The 13370-nt window shown below is 38.7% G+C and overlaps 1 protein-coding gene across 3 annotated transcripts in view; it reads left to right on the top strand.

Moving 5' to 3' along the window:
• Window positions 1-13370, top strand: part of ZNF827 (zinc finger protein 827) — a 256084-nt gene that overhangs the window by 34558 nt on the left and 208156 nt on the right. The gene's annotated exons all lie outside the window — the stretch shown is intronic.

Genomic DNA, 13370 nt, shown 5'->3' with positions numbered 1-13370 from the left:
CATCTCTTTTCTGGTTTTGTTTAGAAATGGCATGAATTGTATGCTCGGGTTTCCATGGAAGTATATATCGAATTTAAGTGAGTTTTTTTTAAGTTTTTATCAAGAATATTCTGCCAAATTGGAAAAGGAAGTTCATGTTGTTGCTCATCGTAGTGGACTCATGACTTCAGGAGAATGGTGTTTTGACTTGCATGTGAATTGGATTTAAGTGAGACAACAATCATCAGCCTTACTATCTCCTCCAGACTTATCAGAGTCAAGTGACAAAACAAAAGTCAAGAAAAAGATGTTAGCTCATTTTCAGGTGGTTTGGGTAAGTTGAGTAGAGGGAGGAAGTAATAGAAGTAATGCACTTGGGGATCAAAAATCAGCTGTGTTTGGACTTTGAACAAGGAATGATAGTACATACACTACTCAGAGTTACTCAGAGAACAGCCTGCAGGAGCAATCCCCAAATTAGGCTTTCTTAGAAAGTCCTTGTGTGTCACAAAGTCACAGAGGCAGGAAATTGAGGTAGGGCTTCCTACCTCCACCTACCCCATGAAATAGTCAGTGGCTGGTAGGAGCCCTAATGAGAGAACCAGCCTGTCTGAGGCTGTCGGTAGCTAAAAACAGAGAGCCCAAAGGCTTTTTTGCACTCCTCTTAGTGTGATAACCTGTAAGTTGAATGAATTTGTTGACCATTTGCATAGCAAGAGACACAGTTAAAACCCTGGTGACAGATCAGTGCAATGGGAGGAATCTGGTGTTTATAGACGACTTTGTTGTGTATCTATGTGAAAGTTTAGTGTGTTGGGAGAGACAGCAAGAGGCCTGAGGTTTTTAGATAAAGAGTATCCAGTTAGTCCTGGACATTATTTTTCCCTCTGGAACTCCTCTCCTCCCTCTTTTCTGCCTAAATCAAGACCCAGCTTTAAGGAATTAATTAAACAACAAACAACTATTTATTCAGTGCTGTGTTAAAAATCACTATGCTAAGGTCAGGGAATATAAAAAATGGAAAGTAAGACAGGCCCTATTCTCAATTAGCTCCCATTCTAATAAATGGAAACACTAATGCAGAAGTTAGGAAGAACTTGCTTTGAATTCAATCTCAGAAAGGATTCTGGACAATTCCTTAAACTTCTAAAATTTCTAAATGAGGTTGATCCTGGTGATCTCCAACTAGGAATCTGTTACCCTGTTATCCTTGAAATTATCCACTATTCCCTGGGGAAACCTTGATTGGGAAGGTTGGAGTAGGTAGTGGTGGGAAGGTGATTATATCAGGGGTTATGGGATCCTTAGAAAGGAAATATCACTGTCACTGTCATCATGCATTTATTAAATGGTCATTTGCCTCCCAGAGCGTCGGAAGAACTCAGCCATATTCCTTAGTCCCAGTTAATATGTCAAAGTAGATGCAAGAAACTGGAACCTATGAAGTCCCTGGAAGTTGAGGTCCCCAAAGAGTTTATGTATAAAATCAGTAAAGATGTGACCCAAATAATAGGAATATTCCCAACAAAAAAACCCCACTTAAGCTCTATACATACTCCCCTGGAAACCTGAGTATACAATTCACGCACTTATAAACAAAACCAGAAGAGAGATGATATAGCTACCCGGAGGTCACACTAGTGACTAAGCTTCTCCCTTAAATGAATGACTTTCTAGACCAGTCCAACATAGCTTTTCTGGAGAATAAAACCTTGGGAAAAGGAAGTGGGACATAAAGATATTTTTATCATTGCAAAAGACATCTTTGTGTGGCAAGCTTCCTTTTGGTAATTTAGAGGAATCATTCATATGGATTATTCAAAACAGTGACTAATTAACTCTTTCCAACCAATGCTGCTATATCCATTATGCTTATTATAATTTTTATTTAAACTATTTGATTATAAGCTGGTTGGCAATTATCTTCAAAATTATTTATCAAAAAAAATTATCTTCAAAATTATGCTATAACCATTATGCTTAACATGATTTTTATTTAAACTACTATTTGATTATAAGCTGGTTAGTAATTATCTTCAAAATTATTTATCATTATTTATCCTAGAGTTGTACCTCATTAATAACAAATGTTCTTTACAGAGTTTTTTTTCCCCCCCTGAGGCAATTGGGGGTAAGTGACTTGCCCAGGGTCACACAGGTAGGAAATATTAAGTGTCTAAGGCCTGATTCGAACTTAGGTCCTACTGACTTCAGGACTGGTGCTCTATCCACTGCACCAATTAGCTGCTCCCCCCTCCTTTTAAAAATTTTTTTCTTAAGGAAGCAGTCCAAATGCTCAGGTAGTCACATCTGAGATGAATGGAGTTGCTTTTATTTCTTTTCCTTTTCTTACCTGCTGTATGACAAAAGAAGATGTTGGTACAGTGGAAAGAGCCCTGACTTTGAAGTCACAGGATTTGAGTGCGAATCATCTTCCTCCCATGTGTTCCTTCTGATACTATAGGCAAATTACCACCTCTGAGCCTCAGTTTTAAAATTGGGTGGTTGGACTCAATGGCCTCTAAGGCTCCTTCCAGTTCTAAATCTATGATCTTATTGGGAGGAAATACAAAAATTCAGGCAAGTCAGAAAAAAAAAGTGGTAGGTTTGGATGATAAATAACCTAGCATTTACATGGTCCTCAAAGTTTGCAAAATACTTGACAAATATTATCACATTGAAGTCAGAAAAACCCTGGGAATCAGGTTGATGTTATTATTCCCAGCATCCACATGAAGAAACTGAGATAAATAGAGGTTTAAATGATTTACTCAGGATCACACAGCTAGTATCAGAGGCAGGATTTGAATTCATATCTTCTTCACCTAGCTGACTGTGGTAGATAAGCAGTCTTACATACTGGATACAGCCTCTGAATAATCAATGGTTGGACCAAAAATTTTTAGGAAAGATGAGGTTAGAAAGGCACAGTTCACATATGTTTGCTACTGCAGTTTCTCCTTTTACTCCTACTAGTAGCTGATACCAACTCATGCTTTAAATGTTGAAAAGCATTCTCCATTCTCATTTGGGCCTCACAACCAGCCTCTGAGGGGGTATTACACTAATTATTACTAGTTCCATTTTACAGATGTGGACACTGAGGCTCATAGAGCTAAGAATAGTGAGCATTCTATAGAGAGGTAGGTGTCTTGCCCATGATCACTGTCAGAGGCACAATGTACCCTTGCTATCTATTTTCGGAATACATTGGGCAATTGGAATTTATGTGAAAATTCATTTCTACAAGATTTGGACAAAGAAGCTGCCTTTTGATCATAATAGATTCCACCTAGCTGAAGGTTTACCAAAAACCCTTGAATGACATAAGATGCTACAGAGAGAATAATAACAGCTAGTATTTATATAGCCCTCACTATGGGCCAGGTAAGAGGTAGCTCACTGGCGCAGGGAGACCTGAATTCATATGTGGCCTCTCACATTTATCAACTGTGTAAGCCTGAGCATCTCATTTACTCCTCTTTGCCTTAATACCCTAGAGAAGGAAATGGCCGTCCCACTCCAGTGTCTTTGCCAGGAAAATCCCATGGACAGTATGGTCCATAGGATCATGAAGAGTTACATATGGCTAGTGACTGAATAACAAGAATTTGCCAAGCACTGGGCTAAGTGCTTTACTATTATTATCTCATTTGATCCCCACAATCCCTAGGAGGTAAGTGGTCTTTTACCCTCATTTTGCAGATGAGGAAATTGAGGTAAACAGAGGTCAAGTGATTTGCTCAGGGCCACAAGGCTAGAAAGTATCTGAGGCTGCATTTGAACTCAGTTCCTCTTCACTCCAGGCAAGGTGCTCTCTATCCACTGTACCACTGAGTTGCCTCAGAATAAACAGAAACTGTTAAATAGCAGTGAATTACTTTACTTTAAGATGACAAAGGTGTCACAAGTTAGCCCTTACAGTGCAGGCTGCTTTCTTTTCTCTCTCTCTGTCTCTGTCTCTCTCTGTCTCTCTGTCTCTGTCTCTGTCTCTCTCTCTCTCTCTCTCTCTTCTCTGTCTCTCTCTGTGTCTCTCTGATTCTGTCTCTCTCTCTCTCTGTGTGTGTCTCTCTCTTCCTCCTCCTCCTCTTTCTTCTCATTCTCTCTTTTTCTTTCTCCTTCCCTTCCTCCTCCTCCTTTTTCTCCTTTTTTCTCTCTGTGTCTCTCTCCCCTCTCTCTCTCCCTTCCCAAATTCCCCTACTTCTCTTCTTCTTCTTTCTTCCTCCTCTGTCTCCTCCCTTCTTCTTCTCCTCTCTCTCTCTCTCTCTCTCTCTCTCTCTCTCTCTCTCTCTCTCTCTCTCTCTCTCTCTCTCTCTCTCTCTCTCTCTCTCTCTCTCTCTCTCTCCCTCCCTCCCTTCCTCCCTCCTTCCCTCTTCTCTCTCCCTCTCAATCGACATAGCCAAAGGGTGTGTCCTTTCATTTATATATATACATTGGTTATTCCAGCAGTCCACTAGGCTGGTGAGCAAACTTTAACATGAAAGATTCATAGAAAATCTGTTTTAAAAAATTGAATCCAATATTTTCCCCTCCTCTGGCCAAAAAGAAAAAAAGTCAAGCGAGTTCTCCAATTTTTTAGAGGAGGTAACTGAAAAATTGTTATCATTTTTATGCTTTGAAATGAAATACATTAGATGAACATACTTACTAACCCAATTTAATGGGTTATATTGACATTCAATGTTAAAGTATTAATAAAACATTTAATTCAATATTATTAAGAAAAAGAATTCTCCAGTTGAAAATGTAGAGAAGGAGGCTTTCAGACTCGATCTCCCCAGCATCCAAAGAGCTGGTTTTTCTTATAAATGTCTAATTTTTTCAACTCTTCTATACTAAAGCAAACTTTTATTAAAGACTTGTATTAGAAAAGTTATTAAAACATGGACTTGGAGAGATCACAGAACCAGGATTCAGAGGAGGCAGGAACTTCTTTAAGCCATCTTTGTCCCATCTGATGAGGGAACTTAGATCTCTTAGGTTAGGTGGCGCCTAAACAGGTAGCAATAATCCATCAAGATTGGTATCTTGGACCTTCAACACTAAATGTGGGGACACATTTTTCCTATTTTGCCCAGGATCTGTCACTTTTTGTCTTGGTCCCATATAAGGGACCTGAGGGAAAGTCTTTATCGAGAAACTTAGAGGGAAAGATTCCTAGAGAGAAAACATTGGCAACTTGATGACCTATTACCCTTGACAGTAAATTCCCGTTTCCATTTTGCCTTGCCTTTATAGACATAGTCTGAATGGAAAGTTTTTCAGTTTGTTGAGTGATTTCTAGCCATCTGATGATAAATCTAGTCATTTACCTAGAATGACAACAAAGCATGTTAAGGCTATTTTCTGGAAAACCAAGTTTCCCCCGTCTCCATTTTCCCTCACTTGGTGAGCTTTCAGTTGGTCAAGCTGCAAACAAAAACACATTTAATTTTTGTTATTCATCTTCATAATACAGAATTATAAGATGATAGTGATAGAAATATCACCACCATTGACCAAGCATAAGCAGATCAGAGAAGGGGGTGGGGGAAATCTGCTCTCATTCTCCGTTTCTCCATTTTGTTCAGGCACTGACTCATTCTCAAATGAAATAGAATCTGTGGGAAAGCCTTAGGTATAGGTCTGATTCAACTTTATCGTTTTTTTCAAAAATCAACTTGGTGGAGTGGGGGTGGGGAGAAGGAGTTGGAAGGCTTCTGATGTTATCCATATAGGGAATCCTGAATGTGAAAACTCAGAACGCGGATGCAGATCAAGAACTCATCAGAAACAGCACTAATATTAGCTTGTTTGAAACACCCAGAGGCTCAGTGGCTTGCCTTTAGTTACAAGAGCTAGTATATATCAGATTCAAAATTTAAATGCCAAGTTTCTTAATTCCAAAACTAGCCTCAAACATTTATCTTGTTGTATGCCCCTGGACAAATCACTTAATCTCTATCTGCCTCAATTTCTTCATCTGTAAAATAGGGATAATAATTAGCACCTACCTCCTAGGATCATATGAGATAAAAATTGTAAAGCACTTAGCACAGTGCCTGGCATATGGTAAGCACTACCAAAAACGTTAGCTATTTTTATTATATTTCTAAAACATTTTATAAACCTTAAAGCATCGTATAAATTTAACTGCAACTATTATTGTTGTTATAATAAGCCTCCCATTGCTTCATGGGTTAGACTCTCTGGAAATAGTAATAATATTAAATATAATATTTTAAGTTTACAAAGATCTTTATATACCTTCTTTCATTTGAACCTCACAATCCCCTGAGGGATTTAGCACCAGTTTAATTATCTCAATATTCCATAGGAGAGCTGAAACTTGGCATAATCACGTGATTTGCTCACGGTTCAAATAACTACCTGTAGTTAGTTACCAGCACCATTTAATGTCAGGGGTGAAATTTGAACCCCGGGCTGTTTGGGCTCCAAGTTCAGGATTCTTACCCTGGGTTATGCTACCTTTCTTTGGCCCCAATCATGCCCACTTCCTTGTTTACAAACTTGGCCCTGCCTTTCCAGATTGTTCAAGATAATGATGGCAGCCAGCAGTGGGAAATCAGTTTGTCTCCCACATCTTCCTTTAAAAAAAAAAAGCAACCAAAAAATAAAAACCCCAGAGAGAAGCAACGAACCAAAATGATGACACGTAGGATTAGAATTTTTGAGGTATTTATTTAAATGTTGCCGAAAACATGTAAAGGAAGCCTGAAAGAGTTACAGCCAGTGTGGGACATGCTGGGAATGAGCTGACCTTGGGCTTGGTCATTTAGACAGAAGCAGCTCCATGACCTTTTTACCTTTTGGAGGTCAAGGGAGGTTCAGAGCAGGAAAAAGAAAAGAAAATGATTTTTAGTCCATATGGACTCTGGGACATGATTCATTTTGCCAGGTCATTGTATGTTTAATTTTGCTTGAAGCCTCTGCAGCTTTGCAGCTGTCCCTCTCTCCTCCACCGAGAGCTCTGTGCCCCTTGTAGGAGAGGTTACTTTAATGTGATCCTGTGTTCTTGGTGTCCGCCAGCCTGTTCCTCTAAAAGTTGATGGGGTTGGGAAGATTATGTCCATTTGCTCTCAAGATAAATGTCACACATTGATTCGGTTCTCTTTGAACCTGCTATTCTGTGGAAACTTAAGAATATAAATGGAAGAGTTAAAAAAAAATTTAAGGGCAGGTTTGAACTCTGGGGGAAAAAGAAGGCTGGTAAACTTTTCAGGATGCCTGGTAACTGAGTAGGCCCTGAAGGCAACAGGATTTCAGAGCATTATCATTCCCCCTAAAATGGCTTTTTCCCTAAGTGCAACTTAAATTTGCAGTCCACTGCTAGGAGTATTAACTCAGATAATTGCTGAGGGCACGGTTGTGACTTTGTCAGCATGGAAATACAAGTATTTTTTTTAAGTCCAAGAACTGAAGTTGCTTCTGCTGTTTCTGTTACTACCAAGTTTTTGGTTCCTGGATTCTGAAAATGGGAATGACAGTACTCATAAGGGCAGTGAAGTGGGAAAAGCATTTGATTTGAGCTCAGGAAAAAATGTCTGGCCTCAGACACTAGCTGTATGACTCTGGACAAATTATTTAGCTTCTTTCTCTTTGGCTCAGGTTCCTCATCTGGAAAATAGGTATAATAAGAGCACCTATGCACTTGGGTTGGTGTGAGGTTCAAAAGAGATAATATTTGTAAAATACTTTAGAAATTTATAAATGTTAGGTATTATTGTTGTTATTATTTCATGGTGAACAGGGTTGGGAAATTGTGGGCTATGTTACAATCTTGGTTTTACTATTCTATAATCTGGGACAAGTCTCATCATCTCTCAAAAAAGTCTATAAACTTGATCTCAGATCTTTAGTGGCTGTGTGACTCTGGACAAGTCATTTAACCTATTTTCCTCAGTTTCCTCATCTGTAAAATAAGTTGGAGAAGAAGATGGCAATCACTCTAGTCTCTTTGCCAAGAAAACTCCAAATAGGGTCATGAAGACAAGACTGAAAAAACTGAATAATAACAATGATGATGTGTCAGGCATTGTGCTAAGTGAAGGGGGTACAGAAAGAGGCAAAATACATCCCTGTTCTCAAGAACTTTACAGTCTAAAGGGGGAATAGCATGCAAATAAATATATTGTATGAGATAATCTATATGTAATATAGGATATAGTATGTGTATGATATACATTAGGATATAATATAGGATAAATCTTACAAATAGAATAAATCAAGGATAATTAAAAGAAGCAAAGCATTGGAATAGAGAGGGGAAGGCTTCCTGTTGAGGGTGAGATTTTAGTCGGGATTGAAAGGAAGCTAGGGAGGTCAGTAATCGGGGAAGAGGAGTGATGGCATTCTAGACCTGGGGGACAGCCAGAGAGAATGCCCAGAACTGAGTTGGAGTGTCTTGTTTGTGGAACAGCCAGGTCAGTGTCATCAGATCGAAGAGTATGTTTTAGGGAGTACTAGATAACTTTAGTAACTGTTTTATTTTCCTGGTTCAGAAGCTTTCTGGCCTAGAGAAGATAAGATATGATAGTCAGATCCAACTTTTTGAAGGGTTATCTTGAGGAAATGGGATTAGATTTGTTTTCATTGGCCCCAGGGGACTGACCCAGTTGCTGTGGAGAGGATATTAATTTAAGGAAAAAACTCCCTTAGAATGAGTTGTCCAAAAGTGGGATGGCAGTCAGTGGGCTCCCTATCTCTAGAGGTCTTTAAGTGGAAGGTCGAAAGAGGTGGTTGCTGAAATTTCTTCTAACTCTGACATTCTGTAATTTAGAAGGTCCTTTCCAGCTCTTGATCTCTGATCCTCTGATTTCACTGCAAAATGAAGAATTCTAGTTTCCCATTCATCAGGAGGTGCCCATAGTGCTGGACTTGAAGCCAGAGATATGAGTTCAAATTCTGGCTTTGCCATTCCTACCAGCATGACCACAGGAAAATCACTTAATTCTTTGGCTCTTAATTTCCTCAACTATAAAAGAAGAGATTTGGGCTAGATCACCTCTCATATCCTTCCATTTCTAAATCAATTCTCCTATTATCCTCTGACCTTTCCACCAGTGTTAAATCCCTGGCTAAGTATAACTGAACAAATATTAGTTGTGTGTATCTTATTTCTGGATCTTTATAGTTTAACTCTGAAGTTTCACTATGACTTCGTGGCTTTCTAGTTTCACATTAAAGTGAAAATGTCGTAGTTACTGATAGACTTTTGAATCAACCTGCTTATAGCTGCCAATAACATAGTTGGTTATTGTTTTGGAAGTGAATTATGCAAGGCCCATAGCTACTGAGTCAGAGAAAGCAGGGGAAGTCATTTCATGATCTTGAAACCCAGGGGGAAGATTGGAGTAGAAGCTGGTCAGGATGAGAATAAAGTGCCTGCCTTAAATTGGGGATTCTGGTGCCTGCAGCTAAGACTGGAGTATCAGGTTTTAGAAGTGCTGAAATAGGGATGTTTGTTATGCAATTGTTTCTAGCTGTGTCTAACTCTTCATGACCAACCCCATTTGGGGTTTTCGTAGCACAGGTAACTGGGGTACTTTGCCATTTCCTTCTCCAACTCATTTTACAGATGAGGAAACCGAGGTAAGCAGAGTGAAGTGACTTATCCTGAGTCACACAGCTACTAAGTGTCTGAGGCCAGATTTGAACTCAGGAAGATGAATTACATCTTCCTGACTGTAGGCCCAGAACTATCCACTCATTCTCCCTAGCTGCCTGAGATAGGTTCTTCAACCTTCGCCCTTACTCCAACATCCAGCCCAGGTGAAACTATCTCTGCTGATTCAGTTCCAGAAGTGAGATGTAGAAGTAGGGTTTCAGTTGAATGAAAAAGAAGGAATTCCTAAAGATTAAGTCCTAGAAAGACCTAGACATCTGGGCCTTTAAGAGATCAGTGGAAGATTAACCAATCGGGTTTCTTTAACTTTGTAAATGCTCCCTTTGTTACTTTAAATTCCTGTTTGGAGTGGAAAAGGTGCTGGGTTTAAAATCTGAGGGCCTAAGTCCTCTTGTCATTTGCCACTCATCACTGATAATAGTAGGATGAGGTCACTTAATCTCTAGGCCCCCACTTTTTTTAGTCTGTAAAATGACCTCTAAACCTCCTTCAGCTTTCAATCTTTGACCTTATGGATGCTCTAGAGCTATAAATTACAGATAATTTAGTGATCCGTACTGGTGAAGAGAGTTTGCACACTGAAAGTTCCAGACATCAGTTAAACTGCAGTTTCAAACCTAAGTAAAAATATTTCCTTTGTAGTTATAAGTAATAAAATGAAATAAATAAATAAATGAAATGAATTTAAAAAATAAATTCCTCCTCACACCTAAAAGAAAAAGGTGTGATTTGAGTATTTCACATAGCTTGATTACATAAATGATCTGTGAATTTTTTATACTCAGCCCAAGTATCACTGTTCACATCAAAGTAGATGATCTTCATAAATAGGGGCATCTGGGTGCTTACTAGGTGTGTGACCCTGGACAATGTACTTGACCTCCATGTGCCTCAGTTTCTTCATCTGATAAAGGAGAATGATAATAATACTTACCTCCTATGGTTGATGGGAGGATCAAAAGAGATAATAACTGTAAAGTGTTTAGCACATAGCACTTTATAAATGTTAGCTATGATGATGAGGATGATGTGACTAGATAGCCACATGGTTTGGGAGTCAGTTTGGTGATGAACCTTTCTAAATTTAGTAAGGGCTATTACTCAGTCCATAAATATTTGGATATTCTCTGGCTGTTCCTCAAATCCTTTCAGTCTGAGTAAGACCTGCAAGGGCTTTCATTCCTTCTCTGAATCCTTAGAGGACCCAGGATCACCTCTACCTTCACAGAAAGGCATCAGAGAAGGGCAAGAGAAGAATATCCTAATAACTCCTTTGAAACATCAAAGAGAATCATAGGATGTCACATTTGGAAGATATTGCTATGTCATGTTATGGAAATGACGTCTGTCCGAGAACCACAACATCTCCCACAACTTTTCATCATCCAGCTTTTCCTTGCAATGTCTAACAAGGGGGAATTCATTATACACTAAGTAGTCCATTGCATATCAAGTCATTATTCAGGAAGCTTTTCTTTATTTGAAACCAAAATTTATAACTTTTAATCACTAATCTAGGACCAGGCAGAAGAAGACAAATTTCTTTTTTCATAGGACACTTCTTTCTATACTTAAAATCAGCTACCATCTTCCCGCCCATCTCCAGACATCCTTACTTTTTTCAATTGATTCTCATACAACATGGCAGGAAACCTTTCACAGGTGACTCTCCTCTGAACTTGCCAGTTTATCTGTGTCCTTCCTAAAATCTGGTTTCCCCAGACTCCCGATGTGGTCTGACCAGGGCGAAGTGCTGCAGACTACTTCTATTAATAAGCCTCTCTTAATATAGTTTAAGATTCCATTAGCTTTTTTTGGCTGCCATATTACTCTGCTGCTTCATATTGAGTATACTGTCCATTAAATTATTCAGAAACTTTTTTCATATGAATTGCTTTCTATCTATGCCTCCCCCATTTTTTTACTATAAAATTGATTTTTTGAACCTGAGTAAGATTTTACATTTTATCCTTATGTTTAATCCACCATTCTAGACTTTCAAGATCATTTTGGATCCTGACCCTGTGGTCCAACTTGTTAATTATTCCTTACAGTTTTGCCTCACTCGCAAATAGGAACCTTTATCTGTACCTTTATCTGAGTCATTGATTAAAAAAAAAAAAAAAAAAAAAAAAGGTTGAGACAACACAGGACCAAGGACAGATTCTAATAGGATTGTTGTTCAATTGGTTCCAAATTTCTATGACCCTATTTGAGATTTTTTTTTCTGGCAAAGAAACTGGAGTGATTTGTCATTTTCTTCTCCAATTCAGTTTGCAAATAAGGAAACTGAGGCAAACAGAGTTGAGTGACTTACTCAGAGTCACACAGCTAAGTAAGGGTCTGGATTCAAACTCAGAAAGATAAATCCTTCTGATTTTAGGCTAGGCATTCTATCCACTGCACCTACCTGGCTGCCTCACTTTACTAGGGACCACTTTACAAATTGAAAACCAAACACTACACTATTTCTTTGGCATAAGCCATTTAGTCCTTGTTCATTCCATTTAACTGTGCTTTTTTCTAGTCTACATCTCTATCTTGCCTGCAAGTTTAATATGAAATACTTGACAAAATCTTGGCAAATTATTGATCTACTAGTTTAATAATCTTGTTAACGAAGAAAGGGATGATAGACTGGAATATGCTGTTGTTTGATCAATCAATCAGCAAGTTTTCAGGAAGTATGTCAGGCACTTTGTCAGGCAACCAAGAAGCCTTGAATCTCAAATGATGAAATACTATAATGTGTGATCACTGATTCCTTTCCTATATCTCTGTAATAATTCAAAGCCAAACTCATTAACCTCTAAATTGGCAAATTCTACTTTATTTCTTTACTAGAAAAAAATTGGGACAATATTTGCCCTCCATTGGTTCACTCTCCTCTCTTCTAAGATCTTTCCAAGATCAGCAGTCTCATCTGAGCCAGTTCATTCAGTGCCCTGGAGGATAGTTTGTCTGGGGCTGGTGACCTGGACTCATCAAGAGCAGCTAGGTGCTTTCTTTCTATTTCACTACTCATTTTGGGCTTTTAACCTGTGATTCATAATTTCCCCCCCTGTTCTTTCTAGTTGAAGGATTATTTTCTTTGGCTGAGAAAATGGAAACAAAATAGAAGTTGAATAATTTGGCTTTCTCTCTATTGTTTGTACCATCCTATATTCCTAAGTGGGAATCCTATTCCTTCTTTGATCCTTTGGTTTTTCCAACATAGCTTTAAACCCCCACCACCACCATTTCTGACCACTGGCATAATAGAAGCTCACTTTCATGGCACTTTTTTTAATTTATAGAGCTCTGACCTCTCAATAAGCTTATGGTAGGAGTAGGTAATGGAAGTTGTATGATGGAGCAGGAAAGGACACTGGATTTAAAATCAGAGTCTGGGTTAATATTAATTCCTCATTTGTAAAATGAGCAGTTATGTGCACAGTGGGTAGAGTATTAAGCCTATAGTCAGAAAGACTCAAGTTCCTGAGTTCAAATCCAATCTCAGAAACTCCCTATAACTGTGTGACCTTGAGCAAGTTACTTTACCCTATTTGCTTCAGTTGCTTCATCTGTAAAATGAGCTGGAGAAGGAAATGGCAAAAGTACTCTCTCTCTACCAAGAAATCCCCAATGGGGTCACATAGAGTAGGACATATCTGAAAAACAAGTGGATATTTGTAAATTGATGATGATGTGGCGGTTTGCTAGATATTCTCCAAGGCCCCTTCTAGATGTAAGGTCCCCAACCCCCATTTTAGAAAAACAGCATCCG

This window comes from Sarcophilus harrisii, chromosome 6, assembly GCF_902635505.1.
Source record: "Sarcophilus harrisii chromosome 6, mSarHar1.11, whole genome shotgun sequence".
NCBI lineage: Eukaryota > Metazoa > Chordata > Mammalia > Dasyuromorphia > Dasyuridae > Sarcophilus > Sarcophilus harrisii.
Note: the sequence above shows the minus strand (reverse complement) of the source record. Positions and strands in the feature narration are given on the sequence as shown.